Source organism: Procambarus clarkii, chromosome 19 (genome assembly GCF_040958095.1).
Source record: "Procambarus clarkii isolate CNS0578487 chromosome 19, FALCON_Pclarkii_2.0, whole genome shotgun sequence".
NCBI lineage: Eukaryota > Metazoa > Arthropoda > Malacostraca > Decapoda > Cambaridae > Procambarus > Procambarus clarkii.
Genome location: NC_091168.1, coordinates 45,929,424 through 45,949,499, shown reverse-complemented (window position 1 = coordinate 45,949,499; position 20,076 = coordinate 45,929,424). Strand labels below are relative to the sequence as shown.

General features: G+C 38.7%; 1 protein-coding gene across 1 annotated transcript in view; it reads right to left on the bottom strand.

Annotated features, from left to right (window-relative positions):
- The window catches only part of LOC138366476 (serine/threonine-protein phosphatase 6 regulatory ankyrin repeat subunit A-like), a 208,575-nt gene that overhangs the window by 149,238 nt on the left and 39,261 nt on the right, over positions 1-20,076 (bottom strand). The window lies entirely within an intron of this gene.

Here is a 20,076-nt window from a genome sequence, read left to right as displayed (position 1 = left end):
ATTATTTTGAAATTTTAACTCAACGTTCCATTCGAATACGCATGTGTCCTTTATATACCTACTTAACGCGTGCCACACCTGTGAAAGGTAAAAACATCATCCCTAGTGGTGACACCAAATTTCAACGAATCACGAGGAACCCCGTGGAAGATCTTAAACACAAAGTGAACAAAACTATTACTGCAATCAACGCAAAGAAAGATACTGATCATTTCACTAAACTCCAAGGTGACTATGACTTAGGATATGCCTAAGGTAGTTACGAGCCTAAGGCCTAAGGCAATGTTAAGACACACAAACCTGGTAACCCTCTACGCCCAATAATCTGCCAAATACCAACTCCAACCTATCACCTGGCAAAAAGACTTAATGAACGCCTAACTCCATACACTCCAAGCAACTGTAGTCTACAATCATCAGCAGATTTCCTAGAATTAATCAAAACTACACAGCCGGTTGGAATCATTGCTTCCCTGGACGTCGAATCCCTATTTATCAAGGTCCCAGTCGACACGACCATAGAAATGATACTGGACAGAGTATACAGAGACGAGAGCACCCCCAAATTAGACATACTCGAGCCACACTTGAAGAGTCTTATCGAGAAATGTACAAAGGAAGCCCCTTTCATCAGTCTGCAAGGAGACATGTATCCATATCACGGAGTAGCAATGGGCTCCCCCTTAGGAGTGTTATTTGCAAATTTTTATATGGGAACCATTGAAGACAGAGTCTTCAGTAGCAGACAAAACCCAATTGTATACTGCTGTTATGTAGATGACACATTCGTCATAGTAAAAGACTCAGACGAACTAATTGATCTAAAAAGTCATCTAGGGAGGGAGTCAGTACTACGATTTACACATGAAAACAGTGAAAATAACAGTCTCCCATTCTTAGATGTACTAATAACAAAAACAGGAACCCTCTTTAAGCACCAGCGTATATACTAAGCCTACCGACATATTATTATGCCTGAACGGTAAAAGTGAGTGCCCTCCAATGATACAAAGTCAGTGTTCTCAATGCTTATATTCGTCGAGCGCTTACCCACTGCTCTGAATGGAGCAACGTGAGTAGAGAGTTTGAAGGAGTAACTCAGATATAGGTGAACAACGGATATAGCAACACGGAAATAAACGCTGCTATAAGAAGACACTTGGACCGATGGTATAATCCTGAACCTAGAACAGAAACCACAATACCTCAAATTCAATTATATACAAATCAATCATGCACAGTGAACATAAAAAAGAAGAAAGAATAATAAATAAAATAATCCGTAAAGGAGTAAAAACCATTACTCCTAACCAAAACATAGACCTGATCATATTCTACGAAACCAAGACGACTACCGACCTCCTTATCCCCATGTACACCTTGTACACTTGCCCCCATGAAGGATGTAACCTTCAATCTAAGTACATAGGTAGACGTCGACTAAGCTGACGAGGCGTTTGAACTGTCATCTTCAATCAGGTGTCCCTAGAAATCACATGAGACAAGCCCATGACATCACCCTGACAAGAGAAATGTTGAATGAAAACACTTGTATAATAGACAAAACCCAAGATGTAAGAAGATTATAAATTCTTGAAGCAATCCACATAAAAGCAGAACAACCTACCATAAATACTCAAATTACGGAACTCTTCACTCTACCCACCATGGGAGTAAGAACAAGACCAGAACGTCAAGATGCCAACAGAGAAGCCACTGCTCGACAAACAGCGTCCACTACGCTTGATTAATCTTTGTATGTACTCTATTTAACCTTCTGATCCTTAGCTTCTTTTCTCCTTCATGCTTATCCAATGTATATACCCATTGTTTACACCTGATCCCATTGTGATCGATCCATTTGTGGTCACCTGACCCACAGTTAGTTTAAAATAGATTCTTCTGTACGGTAACGTCACTTGAGAATGAATCATGTAGGTTCGAAACATCGTGTGATTTTGTAATTAGTGTAATACATTCTTTAGTTATTCAAATCTTTTTTTTTCACCTTGAAAACAACATGACTTTTGGTGAACTCCTCTTTCAGCTGAACACTGATGCAAGAGCATAAGTAAGAGGGATAGAAGCCCAAAATCAGAAAATAGTATATACAGAATATGCTGTCATATTCAATGAAACATGCATAAACCAATATATATATATATATATATATATATATATATATATATATATATATATATAAATATATATATATATATATATATATATATATATATATATATATATATATATATATATATATAAATATATATATATATATATATATATATATATATATATATAAATATATATATATATATATATATATATATATATATATATATATATATAAATATATATATATATATAAATATATATATATATATATATATATATATATATATATATATATATATATATATAAATATATATATATATATATATATATATATATATATATATATATATAAATATATATATATATATATATATATATATATATATATATATATATATATATATATATAAATATATATATAAATATATATATAAATATATATATATAAATATATATATATATAAATATATATATATATAAATATATATATATATATATATATAAATATATATATATATATATATATATATATATATATATATATAAATATATATATATATATATATATATATATATATATATATATATATATATATATAAATATATATATAAATATATATATATATATATATATATAAATATATATATATATATATATATATATATATAAATATATATATATATATATATATATATATAAATATATATATATATATATATATATATATATATATATATATATATATATATATATATATATATATAAATATATATATATATATATATATAAATATATATATATATATATATATATATAAATATATATATATATATATATATATATATATATATATATATATATATAAATATATATATATATATATATATATATAAATATATATATATATATATATATATATATATATATATATATATATATATATAAATATATATATATAAATATATATATATATATATATATATATATATATATATATATATATATATATATATATATATATGTCGTACCTAGTAGCCAGAACACACTTCTCAGCCTATTATGCAAGGCCCGATTTGCCTAATAAGCCAAGTTTTCATGAATTATTATATTTTCTCTAATTTTTTTCTTATGAAATGATAAAGCTACCCATTTCATTATGTATGAGGTCAATTCTTTTTATTGGAGTTAAAATTAACGTAGATATATAACCGAACCTAACCAACCCTACCTAACCTAACCGAACCTATCTTTATAGGTTAGGTTAGGTTAGGTAGCAGAAAAAGTTGGGTTAGGTTAGGTTAGGTAGGTTAGGCTGTCGAAAAACAATTAATTCAGGAAAACTTGGCTTATTAGGCAAATCGGGCCTTGCATAGTAGGCTGAGAAGTGCGTTCTGGCTACTAGGTACGACATATATATATATATATATATATATATATATATATATATATATATATATATATATATAAAACCTCATTCAAATCACCTCATTCTTTGGGGCACACGTAAGGAACACAAATGCAAACAAGCCTGAATGGTCCCCAGGACAATATGAGACTGAAAACTCACACCCCAGAAGTGACTCGAACTCATACTCACAGGAGCAACACAACTGGTATCTACAGGGCGCCTTAATCCTCTTGACCATCACAGATTGGACATACGGAAGTGATACCCGAAGCTATCTGAACCACTCCACCGCCGGCACTCAGATGGTAATCTTGGGCATAGCATTTTATCTAACCACCTCATTTTTTGGGGCACACGTGAGGAACACAAATGCAAACAAGCCTGAATGGTCCCCAGGGCTATATGTGACTGAAAACTCACACCCCAGAAGTGTCTCGATCCCATACTCCCAGGAGCAACGCAACTGGTATCTACAGGGCGACTTAATCTGCTTGACCATCACGACCAGACATAAGGTAGTGATTGCCAAAGCTATTTTAACCACTCCCCCGCCGGCACTCAGATGGTAATCTTGGGCATAGCATTTTATCAAATCACCTCATTCTTTGGGGCACACGTGAGGAACACAAATGCAAACAAGCCTGAATGGTCCCCCGGACTATATGCGACTGAAAACTCACACCCGAGAATTGAATCGAACCCATACTCCCAGGAGCAACGCAACTGGTTTCTACAGGGCACCGTAATCCGCTTGACTATCACGACCGGACATAAGGAAGTGATAGCCAAAGTTATTTTAACCACTCCCCCGCCGGCACTCGGATGGTAATCTTGGGCATAGCATTTTATGAAATCACCTGATTCTTTGGGGCACACGTGAGGAACACAAATTCAAACAAGCCTGAATGGTCCCCCAGGACTATATGTGACTGAAAACTCACTCCCCAGAAGTGACTCGAACCCATACTCCCAGGAGCAACGCAACTGGTATCTACAAGGCGCCTTAATCTGCTTGACAATCACGACCAGACATAAGGTATTGATAGCCGAAGCTATTTGAACCACTCCCCTGCCAACACTCGGATGGTAATCTTGGGCATAGCATTTTATCAAACCACCTCATTCTTTGGGGTCCACTTGAGGAACACAAATGCAAACAAGCCTGAATGGTCCCCAGGATTATATGTGACTGAAAACTCACACCCCAGAAGTGACTCGAACCCATACTCCCAGGAGCAACGCAACTTGTATCTACAGGGTGCCTTAATCCGCTTGACCATCACGACCGGACATAAGAAAGTGATAGCCGAAGCTATTTGAACCACTCCCCCGCCGGCACTCGTATGGTAATCTTGGGCATAGCATTTTATCTAATCACCTCATTCTTTGGGGCACACGTGAAGAACACAAATGCAAACAAGTCTGAATGGTCCCCAGGAATATATGCGTCTGAAAACTCACACCCGAGAAGTAACTCGAACCCATACTCCCAGGAGCAACGCAACTGGTATCTACAGGGCGCCTTAATCCGCTTATCCATCACGACCGGACATAAGGAAGTGATAGCCAAAGCTATTTTAACCACTCCCCCGCCGGCACTCGGATGGTAATCTTGGGCATAGCATTTTATCAAATCACCTCATTCTTTGGGGCACACGTAAGGAACACAAATGCAAAGAAGCCTGAATGGTCCCCAGGACTATATGAGACTGAAAACTCACACCCCAGAAGTGACTCGAACTCATACTCACAGGAGCAACGCAACTGGTATATACAGGGCGCCTTAATCCTCTTGACCATCACGATTGGACATAAGGAAGTGATAGCCGAAGCTATCTGAACCACTCCACCGCCAGCACTCGGATGGTAATCTTGGGCATAGCATTTTATCTAACCACCTCATTTTTTGGGGCACACGTGAGGAACACAAATGCAAACAAGCCTGAATAGTCCCCAGGGCTATATGTGACTGAAAACTCACACCCCAGAAGTGACTCGATCCCATACTCCCAGGAGCAACACAACTGGTATCTACAGGGCGCCTTAATCCTCTTGACCATCACGATTGGACATAAGGAAGTGATAGCCGAAGCTATCTGAACCACTCCACCGCCGGCACTCGGATGGTAATCTTGGGCATAGCATTTTATCTATCCACCTCATTTTTTGGGGCACACGTGAGGAACACAAATGCAAACAAGCCTGAATGGTCCCCAGGGCTATATGTGACTGAAAACTCACACCCCAGAAGTGACTCGATCCCATACTCCCAGGAGCAACGCAACTGGTATCTACAGGGCGCCTTAATCTGCTTGACCATCACGACCAGACATAAGGTAGTGATAGCCAAAGCTATTTTAACCACTCCCCCGCCGGCACTCGGATGGTAATCTTGGGCATAGCATTTTATGAAATCACCTCATTCTTTGGGGCACACGTGAGGAACACAAATGCAAACAAGCCTGAATGGTCCCCAGGACTATATGAGACTGAAAACTCACACCCCAGAAGTGACTCGAACTCAAACTCCCAGGAGCAACGCAACTGGTATCTACAGGGCACCTTAATCCGTTTGACCATCACGACTGGACATAAGGAAGTGATAGCCGAAGCTATTTGAAACACTCCCCCGCCGGCACTCAGATGGTAAACTTGGGCATAGCATTTTATCAAACCACGTCATTCTTTGGGGCACACAAGAGGAACACAAATGCAAACACACCTGAATGGTCCCAAGGACTATGTGCGACTGAAAACTAACACCCCAGAAGTGACTCGAACCCATACTCCCAGGAGCAATGCAACTGGTATCAACAGGGCGCTTTAATCTGCTTGCCCATCACGACCAGACATAAGGAAGTGATAGCCGAAGCTATTTGAACCACTCCCCCGCCGGCACTCGGATGGTAATCTTAGGCATAGTATTTTATCTAATCACCTCATTCTTTGGAGCACACGTGAAAAACACAAATGCAAACAAGCCTGATTGGTCCCCACTACTTTATGCGACTGAAAACTCACCCCCGATAAGTGACTCGAACCCATACTCCCAGGAGCAACGCAACTGGTATCTACAGGGCGCCTTAATCCATTTGACCATCACAACTGGACATAAGGAAGTGATAGCCAAAGCTATTTGAACCACTCCCCTGCCGGCACTCAGATGGTAATCTTGGGCATAGCATTTTATGAAATCACCTCATTCTTTCGGGCACTCGTGAGGAACACAAATGCAAACCAGCCTGAATGGTCCCCAGGACTATATGCGACTGAAAACTCACACCCCAGAAGGGACTCGAACCCATACTCCCAGGAGCAAATTAACTGGTACCTACAGGGCGCCTTAATCCGCTTGACCATCACGACCAGACATAAGGAAGTGATAGCCGAAGCTATTTGAACTACTCCCCCGCCGGCACTCATATGGTAATCTTGATCATAGCATTTTATCTAATCACCTCATTCTTTGGGGCACACGTGAAGAACACAAATGCAAACAAGCCTGAATAGTCCTCAGGACTATATGCGACTGAAAACTCACACCCAAGAAGTGGCTCGAACCCATACTCCCAGGAGCAACGCAACTGGTATCTACAGGGCGCCTTAATCCGCTTGACCATCATGACCGGACATAAGGAAGTGATAGCCGGAGCTATTTGAACCACTCCCCTACCGGCACTCGGATGGTAATCTTGGGCATATCATTTTATCAAATCACCTCATTCTTTGAGGCAGACGTGAGGAACACAAATGCAAACAAGCCTGAATGGTCCCCAGGACTATATGCGACTGAAAACTCACACCCCAGAAGTGACTCGAACCCATAGTCATAGGAGTTGTGCAACTGGTATCTACAGGGCCCCTTCATCCGCTTGACCATCACGATCGGACATAAGGAAGTGATTGCCGAAGCTATTTGAACCACTCCCCTGCCGGCACTCGGATGGTAATCTTGGGCATAGCATTTTATCAAATCACCTCATTTTTTGGGGCACACGTGAGGAACACAAATGCAAACATGCCTGAATGGTCCCCAGGACTATATGCGACTGAAAACTCACACCCGATAAGTGACTCGAACCCATACTCCCTGGAGCAACGCAACTGGTATCTACAGGGCGCCTTAATCCATTTGACCATCACGACTGGACATAAGGAGGTGATAGCCAAAGCTATTTGAACCACTTCCCTGCCGGCACTCAGATGGTAATCTTGGGCATAGCATTTTATGAAATCACCTCATTCTTTGGGGCACACGTGAAGAACACAAATGGAAACAAGCCTGAATGGTCCCCAGGTCTATATGCGACTTAAAACTCACACCCCAGAAGGGACTCGAACCCATACTGCCAGGAGCAACGCAACTGGTATCTACAGGGCGCCTTAATCTGCTTGACCATCACGACCGGACATAAGGAAGTGATAGCTGAAGCTATTTGAACCACTCCGCCGCCAGCACTCGGATGGTAATCATGGGCATAGCATTTTATCAAATCACCTCATTCTTTGGGGCACACGTGAGGAACACAAATGCAAACAAGCCTGAATGGTCCCCAGGACTATATGCGACTGATAACTCACACCCCAGAAGGGAGTCGAACCCATACTGCCAGGAGCAACGCAACTGGTATCTACAGGGCGCCTTAATCTGCTTGACCATCACGACCGGACATAAGGAAGTGATAGCTGAAGCTATTTGAACCACTCCGCTGCCGGCACTCGGATGGTAATCATGGGCATAGCATTTTATCAAATCACCTCATTCTTTGGGGCACACGTGAGGAACACAAATGCAAACAAGCCTGAATGGTCCCCAGGACTATATGCGACTGATAACTCACACCCCAGAAGGGACTCGAACCCATACTCCCAGGAGCAAATCAACTGGTATCTACAGGGCGCCTTAATCCGCTTGACCATCACGACCAGACATAAGGAAGTGATAGCCGAAGCTATTTGAACCACTCCCCCGCCGGCACTCATATGGTAATCTTGATCATAGCATTTTTTCAAATCGCCTCATTCTTTGGGGCACACGTGAGGAACACAAATGCAACAAGCCTGAATGGTCCCCAGGACTATATGTGACTGAAAACTCACACCCCATAAGTGACTCGAACCCATAGTCATAGGAGTAACGCAACAGGTATCTACAGGGCTCCTTAATCCGCTTGACCATCACGACCAGACATAAGGAAGTGATAGCCGAAGCTATATGAACCACTCCTCTGCCGGCACTCGGATGATAATCTTGGGCATAACATTTTATGAAATCGCCTCATTCTTTGGGGCACACGTGAGGAACACGTGTGCCCCAAAGCACACGTGAAATCAGGTACACGTGTACCTGATTTCTTGGCGTTCACAGTTTCGATCAGAACTGATCGAAACTGTGAACGCCAAGAAATCCGGACTCCACCTGCCAAAGATCATTGGGGAATATAAACCTGGATATGCGTATGGAAATGTCAAGACGCACAAGCCTGGAAACCCACTTCGGCCAATCATTAGCCAGATACCCACACCCACGTACAGACTGGCGAAGCGACTCAACGGCCTGCTGACTCCTTATGTTCCTTGCGCCTTCAGCCTGAAGTCTCCAAAGGAATTTGTGGACTTACTGCGGGGCACACGGGCCACAGGGATAAGAGCCTCGTTGGACGTAGAATCGCTGTTTACCAACGTACCTGTGGACGAGACAATCGGAATGATAGCCGACAGAGTGTATCGTGATCCAGCCTGTACTCCTCTTGACATGCCAGAAAGTATTCTGAGGAAACTACTCCAAGCTTGTACTAACGAGGCACCCTTCTTGAGCCCGGATGGGCACATGTATAAGCAAGTAGATGGGGTCGCCATGGGTTCTCCCCTAGGTGTCCTGTTTGCAAACTTCTACATGGGTACCATCGAGCAAAAAGTCTTAGTCGACATGAACTTGAAACCGGCCATATACTGCAGGTATGTTGACGACATTTTTACACAGGTACCTGATGTCAGACATCTGCAGGAGCTGAAGGAGGCATTTGAGCAGAGTTCCGTGCTGCGTTTCACTTACGAGACGGAAAAGGATGGGAAGCTGCCTTTTCTAGATGTAACAGTCATGGAAAAGGGCGGAGGTTTCCACACTGCAGTCTACACTAAGGAAACAAACATAGGAATGTGCCTAAATGCCAACAGCGACTGCCCTGACAGGTACAAGAGGAGTGTTGTTAACGCATACGTCGACCGTGCTCTCAGCCACAGCTCAGAATGGAAGCAAGTCGACGAAGAACTCTGTAGGGTAAGGCAGGTCCTAGTCAATAACGGCTTCTCCAATGGTTTCATCGAAGACATCATAAGAAGGAAAGTGAAAAGCCATGCAACCTCTGAAGAGACAACTAACACAACACCTATACCCCCTATTAGACTATTTTACAGGAACTTCTTTTCCACAGCTCATAAAACGGAGGAAAGGGTCCTGAAAGATATTGTTAATAGAAACGTTATCCCTACAGACAAAAATCAGAGGATACAACTGACGATTTACTATAAAACCAGAAAAACGGCCAGCCTACTCATGAGAAACTCTCCAGACACAAAACAGAACGCTTTAAAAGAGACTAACGTCGTCTATGCCTTCAAATGCCCACTTGGGGACTGTAAGCTCCAAAAAACCCAGTATATAGGCAAGACAACAACATCTCTTTCTAGGCGTTTAACGATGCATAAGCAACAGGGCTCCATTAAGGAACATATAATCTCTTCCCATAACCAAACCATCGCCAGAGAAATCCTAGTAAACAACACAGAAATCATCGATAGATACAGCGATAGCAGGCGGCTTGACGTTTGCGAGGCACTACACATCAAGAAGTCAACACCAGCAATCAACAGCCAATTATTGCACAACTATATTCTACCCACCTCAAGACTCCGCTCCAATATAGAAGCATCAAGAAATATGGACCAATAGGCTTTCTACAAACACTTCTATTCAATACCCATTGTTTCTGTTCTGTCTTGTGTTGATACTTTTAATACCCTATCCATATCCCCTCTTGTTCTGTCTTGTGTTAATGCCACATCACCCCTCCCACCTCACTCAAATGTAGATATAAAATCAGAGATACGTAAGTTCTAATCAGTTGAGTATTTGTGAAGTCTTTGAAAATGTAATAAGTTTTACGAAACGCGCCCGTGTCACGTCAGACTAGAAATAAAAATGAATTTTGGAGAAGTGATTTTTTATTTACCTCCAACAGTGAAGCGTAATGTACGAAAGATTGAGAAAATTCGTGTTAGAATTATTAATCTTACTTTTTCGGTCATATTTAATAATATATATATATATATATATATATATATATGTCGTACCTAGTAGCCAGAACGCACTTCTCAGCCTTCTATGCAAGGCCCGATTTGCCTAATAAGCCAAGTTTTCATGAATTAATGTTTTTTCGTCTACCTTACCTACCTAACCTAACCTAACCTAGCTTTTTTTGGCTACCTAACCTAACCTTACCTATAAATATAGGTTAGGTTAGGTTAGGTTAGGTTGGTTAGGTTCGGTCATATATCTACGTTAATTTTAACTCAAATAAAAAAAAATTGACCTCATACATAGTGAAAAGGGTAGCTTTATCATTTCATAAGAAAAAAATTATAGTAAATATATTAATTCAGGAAAACTTGGCTTATTAGGCAAATCGGGCCTTGAATAGTAGGCTGAGAAGTGAGTTCTGGCTACTAGGTACGACATATATATATATATATATATATATATATATATATATATATATATATATATATATATATATATATATTTAAGATGAATAGGAAAACCAGGGATATACTGAACATCTTGTATCAGAATCTTTACTTTAAAAAACATAACGTTTCGAATACTTCTCGTATTCATCATCAGATCTAAAAGAAAAAACAAAAATCACAGTCAAATAGCTGGTAAACAAAGAACTCATACTGAATATAATTGCCTATCAAAGAAAGGAAAAAGCTTAAAAAACAAAACACTTAAGCGCACTTAAAGTGATCAATACAAATAAAACTTATTAACTGTCACATATATTAACACTAATTTAAAATCCATTAAACTACAAGATGAAATTTATAACTACTAAAACAAACCATTCTATTAAACTTACGTGAAGTGATCAGAAGTGATACTTGATACCTAGCACATAGATACTAAACTCTATAACAAATATTTATATAATAACTACAAATCTACAAAAAATGTATGTAAAATACAAACAGAATAATCGACAATTATAAAGTACTAACCAAAATCTTATAAAAAACTCAAAAATTAAATAAAATTAAATACCAAAAAATGTATTATATATCCTAAATAAAAGATTATATTAATGTACAATGTTAAGACTTGAAATAAGTAAGAAAGGGCAAAGACATGGCAAACTAAACAAAATTAAACTACCAAAATAAACTAAAAATCAAATTACAGGGCCTACTGTGCACTATACAGTGTACAATTGAACAGCTGAAAGGTTGCTATTTAACAGAGGCCGCAGCTCCTTTATATATAAGGATTCCATTACTCTCAAATCTGACTGGCCATTCATACAAGTGTCCAGAATTTTAAAATCAGATTCCAGCAGAGAATGATCAAACTCATAACAATGGTTTCTAATCTCCGAAAATGCTGGTTTAGACAATGGTAATCCAGTCCTAAAAGATAATCCCCGGTGCTCAAGTATCCTAATCTTAAAGTTCCGAATGGAACTCCCGACATATCCAGCATTACAGCTGGAACAATTATACATATATACGACATTTGAGCACAAGGGGATAGGCACTTTATCTTTAAATTTAAAATAAGAGCCTATGGTATTTGTGTTGACAAAAATAAATCTAAAGTCTACTTGAGGATAACACTGCTGCAACAGTCTCCTCAAACGACTCCTTACAGAAAAGCTAATACTGCCATAAAATGGTAATTTAATATATTTAAGATCCCTTTCCACTGTAGTAATCCTACACGATGGTGAAACTTCTTATTTAAGAAATTCCTTATAAAAGTATAAACCATATGCAAAGGATAACCATTATTTGAAAAAAAATTTCACAAGAAAATTAATTTCCTGATCAAAGTTATTCCAATTAGAACATAAAACAAAGGCCCTATTCAGTAGAGTGTTAATAGCATTTTTCTTAAAAATATCAGGAACAAAGGAATTAAAATTTAAACCTAAACCAGTAAAGGTTGGTTTCCTAAAAACATTAGTGTTGAACCCATTGAGGTTATTCACTTTTACATCAAGAAACGACAATGAATTATCAACTTCACACTCTGCAGTAAACCGTATATTACTATGTTGTGCATTAAGATACTCTCTAAATTTCTCAATATGACATTGGCCTCTAAACAACAAAAAAGTGTCATCTACATATCTTCTGTACAAGACTGGTTTAAAGGCCGAAGGACAATTATCAAGCCAATTTATTTCGTGAAAACTCAAAAAAGCATTAGCCAATGCAGGACCTAAAGGAGACCCCATTGCTACTCCATCAATTTGTTTATAATAAATATTATTCAACATAAAGATGGAGTCTTTAACTGCTATTTCTAACAGCCGTCTGAATATTTTACTACAAAATCCAGACACTAAGTTAGTGTCAGCAAATAATTGACTTACACAGATATCAATGGTTTCCAACAGAGGAATATTAGTAAAAAGTGATTCAACATCGAAACTGGCCATTATAGTTGGGAACTCAAATTTTAAAGAGGAATGTTCTTTTACAAAATCCTGAGAATTTCTCACAGTAAATTCATTATGCGTTAATGGTTCTAATAATGGAACCAGAAACTTAGCCAGTTTATAATTAAAAGTGCCAATCGCTGATAAAATAGGACGAATCGGTATACCTGTTTTATGAATTTTAGGTAACCCATATAAGATGCCAGGCTTAGAGCCAGTTGCAAGTAATTTAGTATAATCGAAAAGAGAGTCTTTCAAACTTCTTAAAACTCTATTCAGTTTATCCTCACATTTCAAAATATACGAGAATGGGTCTATATCAACCAACGTAAATTTAGAGGGGTCTTCTAACAACCTTTCCACCTTATTAACATACTCTAACTTATCCAAAACTACTATACCCCTACCTTTATCTGGCCTGGTAATGCAAATACTCCTATCATTCTTTAAGCTATTAATACACTCCAATTTCCTTCTGTCAAAAGGAGGGAATGTAGATCTATATTTACCAAAGTCGTTAAAGACTTCATGTGCTAAGGAGGAAACAGTACTGATGATATTGGTCCAACTATAATCTCCTCCAAACAACTGGAGTCGTTTGAGGAGACTGTTGCAGCAGTGTTATCCTCAAGTAGACTTTAGATTTATTTTTGTCAACACAAATACCATAGGCTCTTATTTTAAATTTAAAGATAAAGTGCCTATCCCCTTGTGCTCAAATGTCGTATATATGTATAATTGTTCCAGCTGTAATGCTGGATATGTCGGGAGTTCCATTCGGAACTTTAAGATTAAGATACTTGAGCACCGGGGATTATCTTTTAGGACTGGATTACCATTGTCTAAACCAGCATTTTCGGAGATTAGAAACCATTGTTATGAGTTTGATCATTCTCTGCTGGAATCTGATTTTAAAATTCTGGACACTTGTATGAATGGCCAGTCAGATTTGAGAGTAATGGAATCCTTATATATAAAGGAGCTGCGGCCTCTGTTAAATAGCAACCTTTCAGCTGTTCAATTGTACACTGTATAGTGCACAGTAGGCCCTGTAATTTGATTTTTAGTTTATTTTGGTAGTTTAATTTTGTTTAGTTTACCATGTCTTTGCCCTTTCTTACTTATTTCAAGTCTTAACATTGTACATTAATATAATCTTTTATTTAGGATATATAATACATTTTTTGGTATTTAATTTTTGAGTTTTTTATAAGATTTTGGTTAGTACTTTATAATTGTCGTTTATTCTGTTTGTATTTTACATACATTTTTTGTAGATTTGTAGTTATTATATAAATATTTGTTATAGAGTTTAGTATCTATGTGTTAGGTATCAAGTTTCACTTCTGATCACTTCACGTAAGTTTAATAAATGGTTTGTTTTAGTAGTTATAAATTTCATCTTGTAGTTTAATGGATTTTAAATTAGTGTTAATATATGTGACAGTTAATAAGTTTTATTTGTATTGATCACTTTAAGTGCGCTTAAGTGTTTTGTTTTTTAAGCTTTTTCCTTTCTTTGATAGGCAATTATATTCAGTATGAGTTCTTTGTTTACCAGCTATTTGACTGTGATTTTTGTTTTTTCTTTTAGATCTGATGATGAATACGAGAAGTATTCGAAACGTTATGTTTTTTTAAAGTAAAGATTCTGGTACAAGATGTTCAGTATATCCCTGGTTTTCCTATTCATCTTAAAATTAAGATTCCCGAAGGGAACATCGATCATAAATATATATATATATATATATATATATATATATATATATATATATATATATATATATATATATATATATATATATATATATATATATATATGTCATACCTAGTAGCCAGAACGCACTTCTCAGCTTATTACGCAAGGCCCAATTTGCCTAATAAGCCAAGTTTTATGAATTAATTGTTTTTCGACTACCTAACCTAACCTAACTTTTTCGGCCACCTAACCTAACCTATTAAGATAGGTTAGGTTAGGTTAGGTAGGGTTGGTTAGGTTCTGTCATATATCTACGTAAATTTGAAATCCAATAAAAAAAAATTTACCTCATACATAATGAAATGGGTAGCTTTATCATTTCATAAGAAAAAAATTAGAGAAAATATATTAATTCAGGAAAACTTGGCTTATTAGGCAAATCGGGCCTTGCATAGTAGGCTGAGAAGTGCGTTCTGGCTACTAGGTACGACATATATATATATATATATATATATATATATATATATATGTATATATATATATATATATATATATATATATATATATATTAATATATATATATATATATTAATATATATATAATATATATATATATATATATATATATATATATATATATATATATATATATATATATATATATTTTGTGATGGTAATCTCTTTCAAGAGAGATTGAGCCTGCTCTTCTCTTCATCAAGTGACATATATTATACAAGAATTAGATGCTCCCTTCAAGATTCGTCTACTAGTAGAACAAAACGTTTTGACCAGGAGACAAAACGTTCCCAAAACTCACCCCCCACTCCACACTCCCTCCACGCCGGCTCGTCATCAACCAGTCAACTACCCTTCCCAGCCTGCCTGCTCCTGATTGGTGACTCACCGACTGCAAACCTGCACCTCAGCGCCCTCTACCTGAGTCGATGTCTGGGCTTGAACCAGCTATTGAAGTCAGGATATCCTTGTGCTCTCACGCAGTGAACAACTAACTGATATACGCTGTGTATCAGCTGGATGTCTGGCAGCTAGCGCCATATTCTCAGCACCTGATTATTTTTTACTGTGTATTTATATTATTGTAGAGTAACTTCATCCCTATTATTCATTTATGTTATATTTTTTTACTTTTTTATTTGCACTGTACATAGCCAAGGGATTGTCTTCGTTTATAATTTGTTTTATATATTAATTAAAGTTTCATTGTTCATACTATGTGTTTTGCATGTCTTCCCTTACTTTACCACAGATAAAACAGGCAAGCAGTCTATCTTTTTTTTTGTAAGTGTGACTAGTATTATAGTTTGGGTTGGTGGTGTTGATCCTTGCGTGTTCCTCCTTTACGGACAACCTAACCCACAACTCGGCAGAGTGCTTTTACTTCACTAGGAGATCACTCTTGGCGCTTCTGGCTCTTGGAGAGGGGTTCAACGTCACACGTTTAGGGGATGCGGCTCCAACACTCAGCCTCGTTGTCACGTGCACACACTTACTCGAGCCGCTGTGACTCCCCACTCTTTCCTTATGTGATATGATCTCCTCAATCCCCTTTGACTATTGACTTTGACTATTTGTATTACCTTCTACCCTGTCCACAGCGGTGGTTCTTGGTTCTTTCTCTCTCTCTCTCTTTCTTTACTATTTCCTGGGAAGCCTCACTAGGACAAGGGCAAACACCAGCAAATTGGAATACATTTACTGGACAAAGCACATACACAATACATACACACATATAATAATAATGAATCCTATACTTTATACCATTATAATCTCCTGGTTCACCACCTGATACTATCAACCTCCTCAAGTAGGTCAAGTCTACATACACTGTTGCACCATCAGCAAGAGTATATATGTATCTATAAATGTGTACAAAGAAAATCAGCATGTGAATGCAATAACATATATCAGTATAAATGTTCCTTGATACACAACAATGATCAATCGATCACTCTATCAGTCCTAGAGCACATACGTCTGTAGGTAATCCAGCCTACTATTGTAACTCTAAACTTCAGTATAAAACACTCTTTGACATAAGAATGCAAACAATCACTCGCCTCTCACTGCGTCTTGCACGCTAATGACAACCAAACACTATCAACTCCCTATAAGTAATCCACCAGAACTTCCCTTCCACCTCTGGAAGTTCACTACCCTGCTCTCTTCAGGTTTTTCCGGGTTTACTACCAGGATCCTCTGCAGCTCCTCAAGGCTGCTACACCATGTAGTTTTCCTTGAGCAACTACGGTGCTTCACCCTTCTGCTACGGTCCTCCACAGCTGTCTTCTAGGCTGCTAAACCATGAAGTTCCCTCTAGCAACTATGGTGCTTCACCACCTCTACAGAAGCACGTGACACTCCTCTTCGCTGCTTCTCCTCACAGCTCGAGGTCCTCTGCTCCACTACCTTGGAGTCTCACCAACTACTCCCTCTGTGCTGGCTTCGAAGTTCTCAGCAACTTCTTCCCCAAAGACAAACCTGCAACCCATCGACACTCCAATAAAAATGTTTCCCCTTTAACACATAAACAAAAATAATCACACAATATGTTTGCCTCCAACCTCTATCTGCTCTCTACATACTGTGAGAGTGAACTCCCCCGTTGGGCGGGTCCATGCTCCACCCCACCTGGCGGGCCTCACACTGGGAGGGTCCTCCACCGTCAGGAGCCGGGCTCCCTCAGTTGCCTGCCAGCACTCAGAGGAGACGGATGTCGCTCCGTGTTCCTCCCTCTCCACTCTCTTATTTCAGGCCTTCTGCCTTATTAAAACATGTCTAACTTATCAATAAACATTGCTACTGTCGCTGGGCACACGACCAACTACAAGCAGTCACTATGAACTGGTGTATATCGTGCTTACCACAGATTATCTGGTTGAGGGCGCTCCTCCCTCTGACGAAGCCTGGCAGGGCGATTCCGCAGCCCACAAAAATGTCTCTGGGTGGCTTAATACTCTCCTTGTCGACCAGGACTTGAGACCACAACGTTCCCAGCTCGATTCTACAGCTGGCACTTCTGCATACTTCTCTTCTCTTGGAGATATATCACTAGGGGTTCCTTTCTGACGGGAGCTCAACAGAGCGCGGCTTTCCCCCTGCGATGTCTGGCCTCCAGTGAGGTCAAAGCCCTCCAGAAACGAGCCTCACGCCTCCAGCAAAATGTCCGTATCTCCTAGCCAGTCATTTATCTATTTCCTTACTTCCTGCCATAATCTTAAACTGTTCATTGAATCCAACAAACTATTTTTACATCTGTGTTATCGCCTCTATATTTCTTAGACCTTCTGGTTAGGTCAGGCTTGCTGAATAACTCTCAAGGGGGAGACTCGTTTCTCCTGCAGGCTGAGATCATAACACTAGGCATTGACACCAGCCATTGGAGGACTGCCAAACATCAACACTCCTACAGTTTCCCGTTACATTTAATGGGGGCCTGTCCTAGGAGCTTCACTCAGGCACTAGTACCAGAACATCAATTTGTGGTAAACGTACTTGGCTTGGCTTTGATACAGTTGCTTTTCAATATTTTCATTACTTTTAATATTTATATGGTGCTGTGTGTATTGTGCATTCCGAGAGTAGCATATTGTGAGTGTTGGATAACTTTGGATTACGTGGTGACTGTAGGCCGCAGTCATTCTCTTAATTGTTCATCCCTCCCTCAGTGTTATTACTCGTGTTTTCCAACTTTTGTCCCTAGGATATTTCTCAATCTCAGACAGATCATCATTTTGGGTACCCTGGTACTTTGGTTTGTCTTCGGGTCAAAGCACCCTATCTTCTGCAATCCGACAGAAGGAGGATAAAGAGGGCCATAGTTCCTCTAGCACGAACTACGTTGCTGAGTTGGGACCTCAGCAGCAGTTCTCGTCACCAGTTGACACTCGCACCACTACACGTCGGTCAGAGATGATGATATTTACTTAGGTAGGGATTTAGCCTTCTTTTTCAGAGCACAAAGTTCGCTAATTCTGGAAGTATCATATTTCATTTAGTGGGAAAACCCTTGCTTCTGTCCTATTGAGACTCGGCAAGGTATGCCTACATTCTTGGACTACCTTATTCACTTTTGGAACAATTAAATGTTTCATTTGTTTTAGAAACTATCAGTTTCATTTATTTAGTAGGATTTTCTTGCCCTTATTCTCTTACATTGAGTACCGGGTACAAGATTTTCTGCGCTTTTGATTGACTAATCAACCATTCTAAAATTAACATTAATTGTTAAATATTAAATTCCACAGGATAGTTACCAGTTGCCACGTTATCCTGTTACTGACACTTACCATATCACAAGTATTCGTTGTATATTTTTTTGCTATTTTTCACCATGTTTCGTCTCCAAGCTTTTCATAACGGTCCAGCAGGTGAAATAGGGAACTTAAGTCGTGCCAAGAGGACCGAATTACAAACTCTTGCACACGAGTATCAACTAGATGTTCCCCATGGAGCCAACAAAAATGAATTGCACAATTTAATAATGGATCACCTCTTAGATGAAGGGAAGATTGACTCTGAAACTCACGAAAATTATTCTATTGCAGATAAACATGCTCTGGCAACTATGAAACTCCAGCTTGAACTTGCAAAGCTCGAGCGAGAGCAACAAAAAGAAGCCCTTGAACAATAAAAAGGAGCTCTCCAAATGAGGGAACGCGAGGCGACCCTAAGGAAAGAAGAGCAAGAAAGTGAGGCTGCAATCAGGAAAGAAGAACAAAAACGAGAGGTGGCCCTGGAGAAAGAAGCTCTATAAATAAGGGAAAGAGAGGCTGCAATCAGGAAAGAAGAAGCTGCAATTAGGAAAGAAGAACAGGAACGTGAAGCCACCCTCAAGGAACGTGAGACTGCATGTTACGGCCCTCTCGGGACGCAACGGGGTCCTTACTCTGATGTTGTTAGAGGAAGATATATGTATCCGTTCCCAAGCCAGTATTGGCTATCAAGGGATGAGATCCGTGACGCAAGTAACTTAAAGGGAGTAGGGAAAGAAAGCTAAGAACTTAATATTATATAATGTCCATCACCGATTAAATATATAAAAATCAAACGTGCACAGGGGGAGGGTATTAACACTATACAAGGGGATTAATCCTCAATCGATGTCTTCTA